At 44.0% G+C, this 20,489-nt stretch overlaps 1 non-coding gene across 1 annotated transcript; it reads left to right on the forward strand.

Moving 5' to 3' along the window:
- The first annotated feature begins 4,989 nt into the window (after positions 1-4,989).
- Trnap-agg lies at positions 4,990-5,061 on the forward strand. The gene has a single exon. It is a non-coding gene; the product is annotated as a tRNA-Pro (tRNA).
- Positions 5,062-20,489: the final 15,428 nt, after the last annotated feature.

Raw genomic sequence — 20,489 nt, forward strand, 5'->3', positions numbered from 1 at the left:
ATGAAATAACCATCCTGCTACATGTCTCAAAACTAGGGGTTATGTAATACAAAAGCATAGGCCTATGGAAAGTGGTATTTATTTTTTATTAAAATTAAGTAATTCCATGTTTAACATTAATTCTGAATTGGGCATAATGTAGATTGTTTTGTAATAAATACACCGTGTTAACTATAAATAAACGCAAAAATGGAAAACTGTTTTCAGGAACCGATCGACAACTAAATGAGGAAAATCCAATAAGTAACTGTGAGAAATTAGAAAAAAACATATTCTTGTTTACAAACTGACTATACAGTGGGAACTCGTTTAACGAGGATAATTCACTTCTGAGTCTTACCTGCATTGCGAATCCCTCGTTATGCGAAACATATTTTTCTGTTGTAATTCACGGTAAAAAAAAGGATAATGCATTCCATCCCGAAAAATACTAAAACAGTTAAAATGTACATTCTTTTTTTACAAGAAGTTGTCTAAAGACATTCATTTTTACCTACTCTTCAAAATGAGTCATAAACACAGAAGACGGTTAGCCGAATGAAACATCTTCCTAAGTAGTGGTTGATGTGCAGCTTTATTAAATTCATGTTGGTTAACGACGACATATCTAAAATGGAATTCATACAGAGGTACCTCAAGGGCATGAAGTAACATGGGTCTTGCTTGCAAAACCGTCACAGAGAATTTGGCAACACCGTCGAGGAGACCCGAGCGGAGGTATCGGTTGCAATAATTGCAACGCGGGGAGTGTCACAAACATTACAGCTGAGTACTTCAATGTCGGCGTCGATGTCTTTGTCGGAACGTCTAATGTACTTCGTTCGTCGTAATAATAATAACACTGCTGTAAAACATTACGCTTTTTTTCCCTCCGCGTTTTCTGTTTAATTCATTGTCATTTCTTTCGCGCAGAGCATAAGCCATATCGTCAAGAGTAAAGTCAGTAACAATAATGGTACGATCCAGCGATTATACGAAAATGCACAGCGCTTTATCGCCACAACTGCAGTTTGATGCTTGATGACCAATGTCTCTCATTTGTACTATTAAAAAGCATACTTGACACTAATTCATATTTTATTGTTTTCAACAGTTTTTATTCATAGGGCGATACCAGCGATATCTGCTACGTGTGCCACTTAGCCAGGCGAAAGTAAGCAAGGGTTATAAGTCCGACTACAATAAAAATACAACACTTTCAATGAGAAGGCTGTGCTTGTTTATTTATTAATAATTTGTCAAATCGTGGTTCTCTTTTTGAGACACAAATCACCAAATCATTTTCTAGTTGAAGTCTATTTCTCTTCTTAGTTTTTATATTGACCACTGAAGAGAACGCTAATTCACAAAGGTAGGAAGTGGCGAATAGCACTAATGATTTCAAAGCTTCCATTGCCAGCTGTCGATACTCTTCTTTTCTCTTCATCCAAAAGACGTCAATCTTTTGCGAATTAAATTCCATTTTAAGCATCCCGTCAGCTGCTAAATCTGTGTTTCTTTCGTCATCGTGCTCAGATCTGGCAGTTGTACTGACATATCAAAAAAAGGATTTAGTTCCCATCTATTACCGTTGTCAGCGCCAGAGTTCAACTCTGGAAATTAACTTAACAGTTTCTCTTCCAAATTACGTAAGCTCTGCAGCATGCAAGGAATGTGAAAACTTAGTACCACCGACTGTTCCATTTCAATTTCCTCGACAATCGTCTGAATACAAGGGAAAGACTCAAACATCGTCTTTTGGTAAAACGTTGACCACAAACTAAGTTTAGCGAGGAATCCTTTGATTTTATCCTTAGCTGTTATAATGTTTTGTTCTTTCCGATGGAGGCTCTTATTTAAAATATTTAGGTGGCTAAGAAGATCCGCGAGAAATGCCAATTTTAATAGCCAAACAGGGTCACAAAAGCAATTCACACATCCAGATTTAGAATCTTGTAAGGACATTAACAATTCACCTTTTAGTTTCAGAGCTCGTGTCAATACCTTTCCGCTGGAAAGCCACCTCCTGTCGATAGCACTCGTTACTTCATGATACTAAAGTGCTTGTTGCGTTTCACAAGAACGATATTTTTTGAATCCGTGTTGGCTGTTTGTCAATAAATCGTTTTCTTCTACGTAATTCAATGTTCGAACACAGAATATGTTCGAAAATCCTACTGCAAATCGACGTTAGTGACATGGGTCTGTAATTCAGCGGATTACTCCTGTTTTCTCTCTTGGGTATTGGCGTGTCTTGTGCAGCTTTCCAGTCTCTGAGTACGGATCTTTCGTCGAGCCAGCGGTGGTGTATGACTGCTTATTGTGGAGTTATTTTATCAGCATACTCTGAAAGGACCTGTCTGATATACAGTCTGGACTGGAGGACTTGCCTTTATTAAGTGATTTAAGCTGTTTCGCTACACCGAGGATATCTACTTCTAAGTTGCTCATATAGGCAGTTGTTCTTGATTCGAATTGTGGAATATTTACTTCTTCCTCTTTGAAGAAGGAAACCGTAGTTAGCATCTCACACTGAATGGTTCAAATGGATCTGAGCACCATGGAACTTAACATATGAGGTCATCAGTCCCCTAGAACTTAGAACTACGTAAACCTAACTAACCCAAGGACATCACACACATCCATGCCCGAGGCAAGATTCGAACCTGCGACCGTAGCGGTCGCTCGGTTCAAAACTGAAGCGCCTAGAACCGCTCGGCCACTCCGGCCGGCTATCTCACACTGAAGTTCGTGCTAAATTTCGAGCTTCTGAAAAACCACGCCAGTCTTGGGGGTTTTGCGTTCTTTTAAATTTGACATAAGCCTGCTTTCTTTCGTTGCTTGTGCAACCATTATCTTTAGGAAGGCGTCAAACGAATATTATTATCAACTTTTTCAAACAGATGTATTTTGCGCTGACTTTCGGTGAGTTTGCGCGTGAAGGTATCCAGTTTTGCTACGACAACCTTGTGGTCACTAATCCCTGTATCCGCCATGATGCTCCCTGTTTGCTCAGGAAGAGAGGTCTAGTATGTTTTCGCAACCGTTTACACTTACAGTGGGCTCCTGAACTAATTGCCCAAAATAATTTTCTGACAAAGCATTTCGGATGACACTTTATGCCTTCCACCGACTTTAAGTATGTATTTTCGCCAACATATAGAGGGTAGATTGAAGTTACCATCAACTATAATTGTATGATTGGGGTAACTATTCGAAATGAGACTCGATATTTAATTGAACTGTTAAGCAAGTGTATTTTCTGAGTTAGTGGATCGGTAAAGGGAACCAGTTACTAATTTATTCCGTTTGCCAAGTATAACTTCTACCCACACTAAAATAAAGGAACTATCTATTTCTGTTTCACGCAAGGTAAACTACTTCTGACAGTAATAAAACATACCATCACAAACTGTAGGTAATCTCTCCTTTCTCAAAACGGCTCGATGTATGTAAAAATTTCGTCTGAACTTATTTTCAAGACTTAGCCGGGAGGAATCGCAACGAGACAGCTCCCCACGAGAAACTACTATAAAAGGGTGTTCTGCGGGCGCTAATCTTAGTTTTACGGAGATGAATCGCTTTGTGGTAGCTAATTAATGCATTTTGTGGCGAATTTATTTCCTAGGACTACTGCATTGATGAGAAATGACAGTGAAATGATATTCACATTTCTTTTAATTAACAAGGCGCTGAACACGGGGCAGCTAAGTACGAGACCTGGTATTGCATAAGATTGGTGCAGCCTTATGACGAACGTTGGCCTCGGGGCGAAATTTACGTAAACTGTATTTCGTGACAGTTTTTTTCACATGTTCAACATACAAACACTGAAGGTCAATGAATTCTACATACTTTGCTTCTATTAAAGCATCAATGTCTGGTACCACTTTCTGAGCACAGTTAATTCGAAGAAATTAGAAGTTTATTTGTAGTCTGTGAGAGTGAGCTTCCGCCGGCCGAAGTGGCCGTGCGGTTAAAGGCGCTGCAGTCTGGAACCGCAAGACCGCTACGGTCGCAGGTTCGAATCCTGCCTCGGGCATGGATGTTTGTGATGTCCTTAGGTTAGTTAGGTTTAACTAGTTCTAAGTTCTAGGGGACTAATGACCTCAGCAGTTGAGTCCCACAGTGCTCAGAGCCATTTGAACCATTTTTTAGAGTGAGCTTCCGTGGGTAGATTTCGGTCTCATAACTGCGGACGAAGTTATGTAGGTCCAGACAGATATAATCGTATCTGCGAACTAGGAAGTCGTGGAAATTTAAGCTGAGGACAATTTTTATACGACACTACTAGACGTATTTTATTACGAAATCTATCACTGCCTGTCACACACTAGGTCAACACGTTCTAACTGTAACTAGACACTCACGTCTTCTAAGTTGATGACGGCGTGTCTGACTTTCGCGCTGAAGTTCCTAATTGGGCCATAATGTTACTTTCCATCGATTTAATAAGAGCTACTCCCAGTTTTAAGCATCGCATCAGTAAGTATATTCGCTTGCGACCAAGGCTCCGACGAACTTAACATACGATAATTCTCCTGAAAACGGCGCACAATTTGCACTTCCCCTGCGCTACATAATGGCGTCTGTCCGTCTCATTTTACGAGCGCTCACTAGCCAGCCGGCGAAAGAGCGGGTGCCCTCTTGGTTCCCTAGCCGCCTCGAACAGGCCTGCTCTAGGTAGTAGCCACACAGATAACTAAAATAAGTCGCTCCTTTTTGAAGCTCGCTAAAAAATAATTCATAAATTAAAGGCGTCCTCGCCCGATCTGCTACAGGGACGTAAGGAGGTGTCTCAGTGACGGCCTAACCGATCTGCCTGTTGCATCTAAATAGCACACCGGACATCGGCCCAGCAGCCTCCTGGGGCTGCTTAGCGAATCTGTCAGAGTGGGAGAGGCTCGGGCCGGCGCCGCTCCCGGCCTTGGCAGCCAGCCACGCAGCCTCTCAGAACTGGGTTACTCTCTCCACAGCGAGGCTGCCACACGAGAAACACCTCGTATCGGCGGCTCGTTGGTCTAGGGGTATGATTCTCGCTTAGGGTGCGAGAGGTCCCGGGTTCAAATCCCGGACGAGCCCGTATTTTTTGATTTCCCATAGCCAAAACACTTGGACACGATGTGGATCCTTGCGAGGACGTCACATGCGATAGCCAGACAGACAGACAAGTTGGAGTTCCTCACGGACTTGTGGGAGGAACACAAGAGGGCCAAACATGGCACCATGTACCGCCAGAACTTTCTGAGCTTCCTGCAGGTCCCACTGGACGCCACCTTCAGAGAAGTTTCGCGCACGCCGTGACCGCCATCATCACCAACATCCGAGCCCACCGTCGCCATCGATGTCTTCCTCCCATCCCTCTACCTACCCAAAGTCAAGGGCAATGTCACGTGCCAAACTTTGTGCTCAAGCATGCAAAGTGCAAGGTGAAAGTCTGCAAGTGTCGCAGTCCCAAAATGTATGTAACATGTGCAAGCCCTATCCCTACAGTGTCCTATCCTCGTAGCCAAATAAATCGGGCAAAAAAAATGATCGGGTATAAATACAGTGAAAAGGGTATCTAACAGATGTATCAACGTTAACAATGTAATTTAAGCAATGTCTTTCATATATTAATATGCGATTTCTCTCTCTCTCTCTCTCTCTCTCTCTCTCTCTCTCTCTCTCTCTCTCTCTCTCTCTCTCCCTCCCCCTCTCCTCTCAAGTTATGTATTTTGTTCATGTGATATAGATGTAAATTTCTCTTCATCATATGCCGAAATGTTGTATGTTTCTTTGTGTATTATTATATTTCACCTTATACATCGTTTGCCTCATTAATATGTTTGTGAAATTGTTGTGTCCCCCTAAATGCAGTATATTAGTATCCTTCACATTATTATTCCCATATATGGTTTTTTGTCATAAATATTGCGAACATCATTGTGTATGTACAGTTCTGTTAACCTGCAGCACGTATGTGAAATCTAAAAAACATTTAAACTCAAACTACAACAAACCAAAGTAAGGCAAGTGTTGTAACGAACCACTGAAACTAAAAATTCATGTTCTTTAATTATTATTTTTTGTGATTTCTTATTGTAGTAGAACATTGGTCATTAGATAGTAATGAAGACTCTCAATTGGTCTACGTAGCAATAATAATCACTCATGGCACTGATGACATGTACACGTTATTATAGGTGATGTGTAACAATTTTTCTTGTTTCACCCTTTGGCTGGCATTTTTATCCGAATACTTTATTGCAGGTTCTCCAACACTGCGCTGTTACTTCGGGTCGTAGCTCTGCAGTCTCGCACTAACGGAAGACATTTTTAGCGCTGAGTGTGAAGTTAATCGCCACTTTATCCGAATTTATAGTTGCGGTAAAGAAACGGAATACGTATGTGCCAATAACGAACAACTTTGGACATATATTATTACAACTTTTCAAGAACCATTTGATACAGAAGCCATCTTCGCTAAGCAGAATGTTGTCTCTTTAAGCCAAGTTGATAGCACATGCTCCTAGTCTTCAAAACTTCGTCGCATCTGCCGCATCTACGACCTTAAAAGTGAGAGTAGTTGGCGTTTGTGATGTACAAGATTTACTCAGTATCTGAGAACTTATTTTTCGTATAATAACAATTGTTCAATGGATTTGAACTTGTTGTCACAGATCCGTGAGGCAAGGCTGTCCATTGTCAATGGCTCACTTCGCCATAGCACTGGATCCGCTGCTGCGGAAACTCACAAATGACATCAGAGGATTCTCCGTAGGAGACAAATCAGTAGCATGTATAGCCTATGCTGACGACCTAGGCATCTTTATTGAAGATATGGAAGATATTCTAAGAGTAGAAACCATCATGATTTCCAAAAAGCGTCAGGCGCCCAAACCAACCGCAGTAAAACAGTACTACTGCCGATAGGGAATCAACGACTCAAACCAGAAATGCAGTGGTAGAAAATAGCAGAAGCCATAAAGTTCTTGGAATATTTATACAGCCTTGTCCACTTAGAATGGCAGCATACAACTGGAGAGACGTGCTACACGCCATAAGAGGTATCTTCAGACAGCACGCGAACCGGACACTAACAATCCACCAGAAAACAGAACCGATAAACACGACGATCCTGTCGAAAGCATGGTACCTGGCGCAAATCTTAAGCATCCCGACCGAAATTGCGCGAGCACTTACGAGCGCAGTGTACTACCTGTTGCGGCGTCGAAACGTATTCAAAGTGGCGCAAGCAACGTGCTCGCTGCCAACGAAAGAAGGGGGACTAGGTCGGGTTGATATGAAGACCAAATGTGCAGCCCTTCTACTAAAACGAACGCTCGCCATCCAGGACAAAAACCCTGACAGCGTTACAGCCAAGATAATTGGAAGATACAAGCCCGCATCACAAGAAGCGCCGGTCGACACGAGGCACATTCCCTTCAGAATGCGACACGTCAGGCTGCACTACGCCAACAAAAGTTACGTTCTGGACACCGTGGCGAACCCCAGCCACAGAACAGCCAAAAGAATATACTGGGCCCTCTGGGGGAAGCCGGCAAAAAACAAAATTGAACACAAACTCCCACAATACAATTGGAAACAAATATGGGGAAACGTCTAGGAAAATGTGTTGCCTGAACATGCGAAGGAGACATGGTACAAAATAATTAACAGAACGGTACCAACCAATCAAAGACTGGCGGATATAAAACTCGTCGCAAGTGACAAGTGTGACGTATGTGGCGTGACCGACACTCTCGAGCACTGATTCACCTGCGGGAATGCCATCAACATCTGGGAGGCGTGCCAGCAGATGGTGGCCCACATCAACAGAACGGCGCCGGGAAGCATCACAGTGGAAGCAATCACCGCCCCAGACTGCAACCCATTTCCACGACCCAAGCGACTGGCGACTCTCTGGATCCTCGCCATGACGACGGCACACGCCATCGTAGCGAGGAGGCAGACCGACCAGCTGGCCTTCCTGAAGGACCTCTGGGAGGAGAACAAGACGGCCCAGCAGCACAGGCGCTACCGCGAGAACTTCAGAAACTTCCTGCAGATTCCACCGCAGACAGCGATCGCCAGAATCCTCCCCAGCCTGTGACCATCAGCACCGCCACCAGCCACCTCACCACACTTACCACAAGAATAGCGTGTGATAGTGAATAAGTGCAACAGAAAAGATAAAGTGCTTCTCCTCTCGCATCAAATAGTGAAGTATAGTAGTATAAAGTGTTTCTTCTTAGTGAAATGAGTGATACAAAGTGCTTCTCACCAAACATCTGTAATGTTCACAACCAAATCAGTGTCAAAAGTATTCCCAGTAGTACTACCAGTTTCTTTTCATTATTTGTACTATATTGTCTAGGATACAAGCATTACTTAGTGAAAATTGCCAACTACTCATAATTTTTTTTTGAAAGATTTCCTTTACTATGTGCTCTATAAAATTTATATTGTTTACACTCTCTTTTCTCTCTGCTTCTCTTATATAATATGACATAATTTTTCTCTCTTCCTCAGTTGATGTATAATCTGTAGTATATGTAAAAAAGTTTTCTTCCACTTCTGCATCATATATGATGCTGATGTTTCCCTCATACTGTCCCACATAACAGTGCAAACTAGAGGAAGAGGTCATACCAGAATGCACAATGTGCCTGTGGCATCACAAGTGCATGACATACAGAAACATGAACTCAAAATCAATGTGTCGATGCTACATATAAATTATTATGTCTGTCCTGCAACGTTTTACCCAAAAAAGACGAGAATTGGCTATGTAAATGGGTTCAAGGAACAACAATAAGAGAAAAACGAAAAAGAACAGAATATACAAAAGAAAGCGTATAAAATGACAGTAATATTAACCAACAATATATATATATATATATATATATATATATATATATATATATAATAGCTTACTAGAATGAAATGGTTTTTTTAATGTATCGTTGTTAGTATATTTAAATAAATATATATAGTCACAAAAAAGGTTCAAATCCCGGACGAGCCCGTATTTTTTGATTTTCCTGGCTGTCCGCCTGTGAACGCGTGTGCCGCTGCCCATTGTGCGCCCCCAGGTAGCCGAGGATGTCCGGCCGCCGAGGCGTCGCCGCCCGACATTCCACCGCGCTCTCCGCCTGCCGGCTCCCGCGCCGCACCTGCCGTAGCTGATTCGCCGTCGGCGATCGTCTTCCGTGTTCAACGCTCTGGTGAGTTTTCAAAGAAATCGTGACAAAGTTCAACCGCTCCAGTACCACGATACAGTGCGCGTTCGATCGTGCATACGAGAGGCCGTCCTCCTTCGATGTAGAGGAATGGTTGTTCGACGAACTAAAAATACAGGAGGACGAAATAGAGGGGCTGCAGCTGGATTCTATGCTGCTCAGGCTCTTTCTGAAACTGAAAAGGGACGTGAGATGTGAGACGCTCGTGAATGTAAACGGGGGTATTAGAAAGTTCAAACACTGGGACGGTCGTGTGAGCGAGGTGAAATCACGTACGCCGGACACCGCGTGAGAAACATTAAAGCGTACAAGTTCCCCTTCGAGGTGCCGAACGAGGAAGTAGCACGCTGCCTCAAGCTGTATGGAGAAGTTCTGTCTGTAACGAGAGACTTCTAGGGTGTCGGGCACATGTGCAAGATGGACTCGGGTGTTACGCCGACGGCACACGGACCATGCATTCGAACGTTGAGCGTTGAGCGTGCGGAGTTTCTGACGTCATAGCGTGGAACAGCACGTTCGGGAGTCTTTCCGAACGTGCAGAGCAATATCTGGCACGTCAGATAGTCTGAGCGTGCGTCTGAGCGTTGACCAATGAGATGGCACAACGCCACCTACGTCACACGCACGCCGTCTCCCTTGAGTGCATTTCAAGCATATATATATATATATATAATATGCCTTTTCTGAGCACCAGCAAATTGAGAATCACTGGAAAACCCGTTGTTAACTGTGTGATTCGTACCAATAAAATAATGAGAAAGATCACATTCGTGGCAAAAGAATTATTGTAACTTACGTATTATGAGAGTATGATATTTGAAGGCAGCGACACACTGAAGATCGACCAAAACGCATTGTTCTTGGTACAATTTGTTATAATTAAATTCCAATTAGTAACATAATTATCTACGATTAACGTTTCTAGCATGGGGTAATACAACATGGCTAATAACATGGGGAGTATTGTTGGTTTAGCGGAATGAGTAGCGTCTCTGTCCAGTTATGAGTTTTTGTTGGGGCGGTGGTTCGCATCTTAACACATCCAAATTTTTTTTCTTAACATTCCCGTTTTATTAGATTCTGATACTTTGTTATTAGTTTAATATAAGTATATGTTATAATATTTGATGTTATGTAAATATAAGCTCACCTTTTTTTGAGGGGTGACTTTGTTCGATTGGCTTAATCTGCAGGACAGCTTGCGCTACTTGTATAAAAATATTTTGCTCCTTTTTCTTTTACGCTTCGTAATTCACATGTTGCAAAGATTCTGCTACTGGGTAGGAACAGTGATCAAGTAAGACTAACCTTGGGGTTTTACTAAAATGTGGGAATGATGAAATAATGTTTATCTTATGCGGAGAAGTATTCCAAATTTGTACCGCACTTTTTGTAATGGAACTTTTATAAGCCTGTGTCCTTATTGACTGGACATGGTACTTTACTTTTCGTGAGCGATGAAGGAAATGTGCATTTCAATAGAGCCCGTTGAGTAAACAGTGTGATTTACAAACTAGAAACATCCCTCAACTGCTGCTGGAGTGAGTTGCGATTGCGTATACCACGTTGGGGCCCACGTACCGTATGCACAATTCGCATCGTTCCTGAGCGTTCAGCAGCGCGTTGAATTTGGCAAGCTCAACGTTGACGTTCGACAGCACGGTCCGTGTGCCGACGGCTTTAGGTCCGTCAGGATGGTTCTAAGTCAAAGGAAACGCGTGCCATCGTTGCATTGTCATAGGGGGACGCAGAGGAGTATTATGTTAGAGTACAATGACTTTTCTGGAGACAAGAAATCTACCCTGTAGGAATCAGCATGGGTTTCGAAAAAGACAGTCGTGTGAAACCCAGCTCGAGCTATTCGTCCACGAGACTCAGAGGGCCATAGACACGGGTTCACAGGTAAATGCCGTGTTTCTTGACTTCCGCAAGGCGTTCGATACAGTTCCCCACAGTCGTTTAATGAACAAAGTAAGAGCATATGGACTATCAGACCAATTGTGTGATTAGATTGAAGAGCTCCTAGATAACAGAGCGCAGCATGTCATTCTCAATGGAGAGAAGTCTTCCGAAGTAAGAGTGATTTCAGGTGTGCCGCAGGGGAGTCTTGTAGGACCGTTGCTATTCACAATATACATAAATGACTTTGTGGATGACATCGGAAGTTCACTGAGGCTTTTTGCAGATGATGCTATGGTGTATCGAGAGGTTGTAATAATGGAAAATTGTGCTGAAATGCAGGAGGATCTGCAGCGAATTGACGCATGGTGCAGGGAATGGCAATTGAATCTCAATGTAGACAACTGTAATGTGCTGCGAATACATAGAAAGATAGATCCCTTATCATTTAGCTACAAAATAGCAGGTCAGCAACTAGAAGCAGTTAATTCCATAAATTATCTGGGAGTACACATTAGGAGTGATTTAAAATGGAATGATCATATAAAGTTGATCATCGGTAAAGCAGATGCCAGACTGAGATTCATTGGAAGAATCCTAAGGAAATGCAATCCGAAAACAAAGGAAGTAGGTTACAGTACGCTTGTTCGCCCACTGCTTGAATACTGCTCAGCAGTGTGGGATCCGTACCAGATAGGGTTGATAGAAGAGATAGAGAAGATCCAATGGAGAGCAGCGCACTTCGTAACAGGATCATTTAGTAATCGCAAATGCGTTACGGAAATGATAGATAAACTCCAGTGGAAGACTCTGCAGGAGAGACGCTCAGTAACTCGGTACGGGCTTTTGTTGAAGTTTCGAGAACATACCTTCACCGAAGAGTCAAGCAGTATATTGTTCCCTCCTACGTATATCTCGCGAAGAGACCATGAGGATAAAATCAGAGAGATTAGAGCCCACAAAGAAGCGTACCGACAATCCTTCTTTCCACGAACAAGACGAGACTGGAATAGAAGGGAGAACCGATAGAGGTACTCAAGGTACCCTCCGCCACACACCGTCAGGTGGCTTGCGGAGTATGGATGTAGATGTAGATGTAGATGTAGAGGAGTCGTCAGTATAGCGGGCAACCACCAACGTGCTCCATATGCAGTTCCACGGAACACATGCGGAGCAGCTGCCCGAGAAATAAGAGTGGCTCAGCTGCCGCGTGAAAACGCGGACAACGCAACTGACCAGGCGGCAAGTCACGCGGGAATTTTGACGAGCCACAGCCCGCGCGTCAATGACGAGCCTGCCGTAGCGGAAGCAGCGCTAGCAGCGGCGCCAGCCGGCAACCCCGGCCCCAGCAGTGACAGCCGCGGGGAGCGCAGGGGAGAGGCGGCCCCCGAGCTCTGACTCAGACAGGGAGAACTCAATGGAGGCCGCCCCCTCCCACGCCAGCCGGCGGGTGAAGGCCACGCGCGCCGCCGCGCCCGCCCACCCGTCAGCTGTGCCGGTCATTCACAGCAGCCAGCCGGCCGGGTCCGGCGCCGAGACCACGCCCACCACGTACACCGAGGCGCGCGAGATCGCCATCGAGAAGCAGGTGACAAAACTCGTGCGCATTTTGAAAGAATCCGACGACGAACCCAATGTTCGAGCATAATGACTTTTCTGGAGACTAGAAATTAACTCTGTAGGAATCAGTATGGGTTTCGAAAAAGACGATCGTGTGAAACCCAGCTCGCGCTATTGGTCCACGAGACTCAGAGAGCCATAGACACGGGTTCACAGGTAGATGCCTTGTTTCTTCCGCAAGGCGTTCGATACAGTTCCCCACAGTCGTTTAATGAACAAAGTAAGAACGTAAGGACTATCAGACGAATTGTGTGATAGGACTGGAGAGTTCCTAGATAACAGAACGCAGCATGTCATTCTCAATGGAGAGAAGTCTTCCGAAGTAAGAGTGATTTCAGGTGTGCTGCAGGGGAGTGTCTTAGGACTGTTGCTATTCACAATATACATAAATGACCTTGTGGATGACATCGAAAGTTCACTGAGGCTTTTTGCGGATGACGCTGTGATATATCGAGAGGCTGTAACAATGGAAAATTGTACTGAAATGCAGGAGGATCTGCAACGAATTGCATGGTGCAGGGAATGGCAATTGAATCTCAGTATAGACAAGTGTAATGTGCTGCGAATACATGGAAAGAAATATCCTTTATTATTTAGCTACAATATAGCAGGTCAGCAACTGGAAGCAGTTAATTCCATAAATTATCTGGGAGTAGGCATTAGGAGTGATTTAAAATGGAATGATCATATAAAGTTGATCACTGCTCACCAGTGTGGGATCCGTACCAGATAGGGTTGATAGAAGAGATAGAGAAGATCCAACGGAGAGCAGCTCGCTTCGTTACAGGATCACTTAGTAATCGCGAAAGTGTTACGGAGATGATGGATAAACTTCAGTGGAAGACTCTGCAAGAGAGACACTCAGTAGCTCGGTATGGGCTTTTGTTGAAGTTTCGAGAACATACCTTCACCGATGAGTCAAGCAGTATATTGCTCCCTCCTATGTATATCTCGCGAAGATACCATGAGGATAAAATCAGAGAGCCCACACAGAGGCATACCGACAATCTTTCTTTCCACGAACAATACGGGACTGGAATAGAAGGGTGAACCGATAGAGGTACTCAAAGTACCCTCCGTCACACACTGTCAGGTGGCTTGCGGAGTATGGATGTAGATGTAGATGTAGTCGAGTGACCTGCCGTAATCGGCGTCCAAAGCCAAAAGGCGACGCAACAGACGGCGAAGTCGCAGCAACGGGCCAAACGACGAGAGGATGGAGACCTCCGACGGGGAAGCGTCGGACACGTCTCCTGCGAACGCGGGAAAACAAAACATCGAACCAGAGGTCCTTGTCCTCCGGCCGGACCGCCCACAGCAACCGTAACTCCCGCCTCCACATAGCGCTTAAATGCAGGAACGCTCCGACTATAATGTCATCACGTGCGACGTAAATAGGATGAATTCCATTGTCAAGATACATGCCCTCACGGAGTTCTTGCAGCACCGAGCTGATGGTGGGGCAATGCTACAAGAAGTTGTCACTACCGACACACAAAAAATACCGGGATTCGACGTCTTCAAGAACATAGACGCAGAAACGAAAACTGGAACTGCGATAATGCTGAGGAATGGGATAGATACAGAGGATATCAAGACCCTGAATGACGGCCGCGGAATAGCTATTAAAATAGCAGGGACCTATTTCGTAAACATCTACGCGCCGTCAGGCACGGATAAGCCAATTCTTCAATGAAGACATCTGTGGGCTCCTTCCACACAACAATGGCAACGTTGTGTTGGGAGGTGACTTCAACTGCGTGGCTGCTCCAGAAGACCAAGTCCCGGTACCAAATCTATGCATAGAGCTGCAGGAACTCGCAAGAAAACTAAAACTAGACGACTCCTGGCGTCTATTATACCCCAACACAGCCGAATTCACGTATTACCATAACCGCGGAAGAAGCAGGATCGACAGGATGTATGTGAACAGGGAATTGGCCGCCTCTGTATCGCATGTGGAAGTCGGCCTGTGATCTTCTCCGATCACTGTGCCCACAAATGCAAGCGGCAGCTGTCAACCAGGAAAATCTCAGGAGGAAGATCAGCCTACACTACCCTTGTCCGTCCTGTTTTAGAATACTGCTGAGCGGTGTGGGATCCTTACCAGATAGGACTGACGGAGTACATCGAAAAAGTTCAAAGAAAGGCAGTACGTTTTGTATTATCGCGAAATATCGGAGACAGTGTCACAGAAATGATACAGGATTTGGGCTGGAAATCGTTAAAAGAAAGGCGTTTTTTGTTGCGAGGGAATTCCAGTCACCAACTTTCTCGTCCGAATGCGAAAATATTTGTTGACACCGACCTACATAGGGTGGAACGCTCAGCACGATAACATAAGGGAAATCAGAGCTCGTACGGAAACATATAGGTGTTCATTCTTTCCGCGCGCTATACGAGATTGGAATAATAGAGAATAGTCAAGGTGGTTCGATAAACCCTCTGCCAGGCACTTAAGTGTGATTTGCAGAGTATCCATGTAGATGTAGATCAGCGTGGAAGCTTAACACGCAACATCTCAGTGACGCCAAATTACATCAGGAGATTGCACACACCATAGAAGAAAGCTTACTGACGTGACGACAATATCCGTCTACCACACAATGGTGGGCTGATCATGGGAAACCACAAATAAGGAAGACACTGATTAGGCACAGTGCGGAGAAGGCTTTCTGGAGGAAGAGCACGGCAGACTTTTACGCACAGTGTCTAAAGGACGCACTCAACGGTCCTCCAGACGACGACGATCTGCTTCTGACGCGGGTCAGAGGAATAAAGGCGCGCCTACTCAATATCAAGCGGCAACAGATGAAAGGCGCCACCGAGGATGAACCTGCCACACTGCACCACCTGCATAGAGAGAGCGAATGGGCAAACAGCAGAGCCATTAGGGAGATTAGCGACGCAACAGCCCGTAAGATGACGACCAAATGGGACATGATGCGTCACATAGAGAAGCATTTCACTGCCCTCTTCAGGAGCGATGTGCCAGACGACGCAGAAACATCCAAAATGTTAGAAGAAACGCGCAGACAGTTGAACAGTGCAGATTGCGCATGGCTGACTGAGGCCGTGTCAGAGGACGAAGTGAGAGCCGTCCTCAAAAGCTGCGCCAACGACAAAGTTCCAGGAGCGGACGGAATACCGTCAGAGATCGACGTCGCCTGCTGGGACAAAGTAGGTGGAATAATGACGGAAATTGTCAATGAAACTCTAAACGGAAAAGAAATACCACCCCCGTTCCTGGAAGGGACTATTACTCTAATCCCAAAAACAAAAGCGCCGAAAACATTAACAGCCTTCCACCCAATAACTCTCCTAAACGCGGACTACAAGTTAGTAGCAAAATGCGTCGCCGAAAATATGAAGCTCGCCCTGAAGAAAGCCATCAGCCCGTGGCAGACCTGTGCAGTGTTAGGCAGGAACATCTTCGACGCCGTCTGCACGTACAGAGACGTTATAGCACACGCCGCTACCAACAGAGCGACTGCAGCGACTATTTCTGTCGACTTCCAGAAGGCCTTCGACAGGATCGGCCACCGGTACCTGCTAAACACTTTAACACGACTCGGTTTCGGTCCTAAATCCACTGAAGTCGTCCAAAACATGTTGTCCAGAGTGACGATAAATGGATGGTTGTCCGCGCCAATAAAACTGGAAAAATCTGTGAGGCAAGGGTGCCCCCTGTCGATGGCTTTATTCACAGAGGCCCTTGACCCAGTCCTCAGAAAACTCGCCTCCACCATCAACGGCTACAAACTGCAAGACACAAAAGTAACATGTATGCCATATGCCGATGACATGAGTATTTTTGTGGAAGAAAAGGAGGCTATTGACAAAGTCTTCCCAATAATAGAATGTTTCGGCAAAGCATCTGGGTCAAAAACCGACCGCAAGAAAACAGTGCTGTTTCCAATAGGGAACGCGAAATTGAGAGAGGCCAGACCATGGTACCAGGTGACAGAAAAACATAAAGCGCTAGGTATCCACCTGCAGCGCTGGCCACTGAAAATGGCCGCAGATAATTGGCGGAACATCCTAAACACCATCAGAGGGCTCGTGAGAGTACATTCCAAGAGACACCTAACGATGGATCAAGAAACACTGATAATCAGCGTGACGATGCTGGCGAAGGTATGGCACATGGCACAAGTCATAAATGTACCAACAGAAATAGTGAAGTCCATAACAAGCGCTGTGTATTTCATACTGTGGAGGCGGGAAATTTTTAATGTGTCACAAGCCACCAGCACGCTCACTAGAGAGGAAGGGGGGCTGGGTTCATTTGCTTTGTATATGTGGAGAATACGATGTTCTGACAAACATTTGTATAATGAAAAAAAGTAAAATACGCCGCAAATCAATAAATAAAACAGACACAGATACGTAGCTTTCAGGGATGATAGATATAATACAATGCTTTCATCGGAGGTAACATTTGTTGAAATCACATGAAGTGATTAACCGTTGTTAATTCAGATCATTGTGAAAATGTTTATTTGCTGTGGGATATTAACTTCCGTAGTTTTAAAGATATTGAGATGTTATTGTGTCATTGGATACACTTCATTTTTCTGAGATCGCAAATGTATTCAGATATGCATTAATATTTATGTGAGTTATTGTTAAATCTCAAAGAGCATTGACCATATTAAAGATTCTTGAAGCCAAACGGAAACATTCCTCCTTTTCTCATTTAATGCCCTTTTCTGGTAACGCGACGAAAATACTTGCAGACAGAAAAGTTTAAAATCTTCCTTCGGGCCTGACTAATTTGGACCAGCGACCTATGGATATCTGCTGCACCGACCATTACGCTCCATTGCTCTACCAACATTTTTTTTTTTTTTCTCATTTTGTTCGTTGGTGATCGCTGTATTTGTTCGGGACGGACGTCTCATTACGCTTGTTCAGGTCCATCGTTGATCCATTAACTTAGTTTTTTTAATGACAGAGGGCAGCTAAACCTCTGACCGAACACGCTGAGCTACCATGCCGGCACCAACTGAGCTACCGAAGGACTTCTGGCACAGGTTCGATGAACCGCATTGCTCCCGCTGCCGCTTCGGCTGACTGTGGCGGCTTGTGCAACGTGTTCATACGCGTGCGGATTCATTCAGCAACGCTAAAGTGCTTATACTCCTCAGATTCGTCTTAGCGACCTTCTCGACTGCGTCTATTCCTTAGGCGGGCCGAGATTTCGCTCGGGTGGCCACGTCTTCTTATGAATAGCAAATACGTGACAGTTGTATTCAGTAGAAAAGTGTAACTCTTCCGTCGTTCCAGTATGTATGTAGTGGCCGCCTGTTGCATGTAAATATCTTCACACTTTCGGAACGAGAAATGAATTGCAATTAACTTATTCCGTTTGGACATGGTAAACACTGTTGTGTGGTAGGGCGCAGAACTGGTTGGTTGCTATCGTTTCCTTCGAAACCAGGCACATCGTAATGAAACGAAATATACGAATTGAATATAAGATCGAGGTACAACTGAGGAAACTAGTGGAACGGCCTAGTTACAGTGTAATAATCTGAAGATCAATGAAGCAGGTTTAAGTTTCCTACGTACATTGAAAATCATGAAATAGAATCTAGATTTCTTATCATTTAAGTTTTTCTCCGGCACTACAAACTATATTTTTCGCTGGTAAAATCGGTAGTCCGCGAATATAGCGAAAGCAGCGATGGAGCTTTCTGCATAAACCGCGCCACATTTCTGCGAACGTAGCGCATCAGAAAAACGATCGTCTCGCTGTCAGTGGTGTGTCCTCGCGGTGTCGCTGCTCAGTTCGTTGCCTAACTAACAGCTTTAATGGACATGGTGTATAGAGCACACCAACAAACGCACGTTCAAAGAAGTTGCAGCTAGTCGCCGCGCGGGATTAGCCGAGTGGTCTGAGGCGTTGCAGTCATGGACTGTGCGGCTGATCCCGGCGGAGGTTCGAGTCCTCCCTCGGGCATAGGTGTGTGTATTTGTCCTTAGCATAATTTAGGCTAAGTAGAGTGTAAGCTTAGGGACTGATGACCTTAGCAGTTAAGTCCCATAAGATTTCACACACATTTTTTACAGCCAGTCTTTGTACATATCGATTGGGTACTTGTCAGCCACTCTGAGGATGACAGGTACCCAATCGATATATCGTGCAATGTAGTACAATGTAATCGATGCGATTTCTTCTTGTATAAGGTATTAAGAGAATCATGATTTTTCTACTGACATATGGACTCCTTTATTTCGAGTATCATACCGAAAGTTCCTCAAGAAGAATTAGTTTTTTAGTCTTTGTCCTAATTCGCATTAATATCCTCTTTCAGTACATAGCAGAGGGTTTTTCGTTTATTTATCAGCGTCTATAACACATAATGTGAGCACGTTGGTGTATAGACTCGATTCCGCTACAATGTTTTTTTACACATATTTGAAACAGAAACCGCTTCCAAATATTCTACATAAATTTTCATCTGTCAACGAAGACGAATAACAACCGGTATGCTTTAGGCAGCCTTAGCTCGACTAGGGAATTTTTCTAGCGACAGTATTTTTGTGTTAAATGTTGTTGCCGTTACAAATTAAAAGTGTCGCACGGATTGGGACTCCAGAGATTTAGACACTAAGGAGAAATTCGCTAAATTGTTTACATTAAATGGACGGTACTAGCAGCACTGACATCGCACGACCTCTGACAACGTAACTCAGCGAAAGCTTAAGATGGGAACTGAACACATTCAAATAAAAAAAGTTTGCGATAACGTAATGAATAATGACAACTACGAAGAATTATACTGTAGTGGACGTCACCTCGTTTCTGTAGTTACTGTGTCTCAGGCCGAGAGAGACAAGATATCTAGTTCGGCCACTTTTTGTGTAAATTTCTATCCGTTTTGTCGTAGCAGACCTTTGCTCGGAGTATAAATCATCTCTTGTCTAACACAGCATCATATGATCTCAGACGACTACAGCTGTTTCCTGAGAATGAAGTAAGATATGCAACAGAATCTCTTAAAAAGTTTCCAATCAATAAAGGACCACAATAAACAAATACACAGAATCGATGTTTACCCTTTGAGAGACTATGCAAATTTCCGCGTGGCGGTTATATACTTTGTATTCAGCAGTTGTTTTGTCAGTCGTCTAAAGCAATTTCTTGCTGATAAAAATCCCAAACGTAACACAACACTGTACCTGTGGAAGTCTGCCACATTATCCCCACAGTCATCTATTCTGCCGACTGAACGAATAAGCAGTCTGTAGCACTCAGCCCATCAATGCATCCATGCTTCTTCATAGCTTCTTAAACTGAGGGTTAATGTACAAGTTGGTTGTGTGTAAGTTATTACGTGTATTTTCTTCAGATATCGATTCTCTACGTACAGAGGGACAATAACGAAGACTTAACAGAGATCAGTGTATAAGACGACACGTGAATAACTGAAAATGTTTGTCGGGAACACAAATGTATTTACGTACAGTTTTTTTTCTTGTACTCTAACATGGAAACAACTTCCCAACCGAGATTTAAAAAATTCAGCATTCATTTTATCTTCTCCAGTTCTTGGAAGAAACAAAGGTCTGACTAGCACGTTTTCACGCTACCCGAACTTTCCGATAATTTTGATATTTCCACAGAGATGACTTAAAATTCAGATTTGTTGAATGACTCACACATAACCTGTCTTATTACCTTTAAGGTTCACGTAAGCTTTCGTTTATTAATGAGATTGCGGATATGCACTCTGTTTCTTTCTTTTATAAGTTCTTGTG

This window comes from Schistocerca americana, chromosome 2 (assembly GCF_021461395.2).
Source record: "Schistocerca americana isolate TAMUIC-IGC-003095 chromosome 2, iqSchAmer2.1, whole genome shotgun sequence".
Lineage (NCBI taxonomy): Eukaryota > Metazoa > Arthropoda > Insecta > Orthoptera > Acrididae > Schistocerca > Schistocerca americana.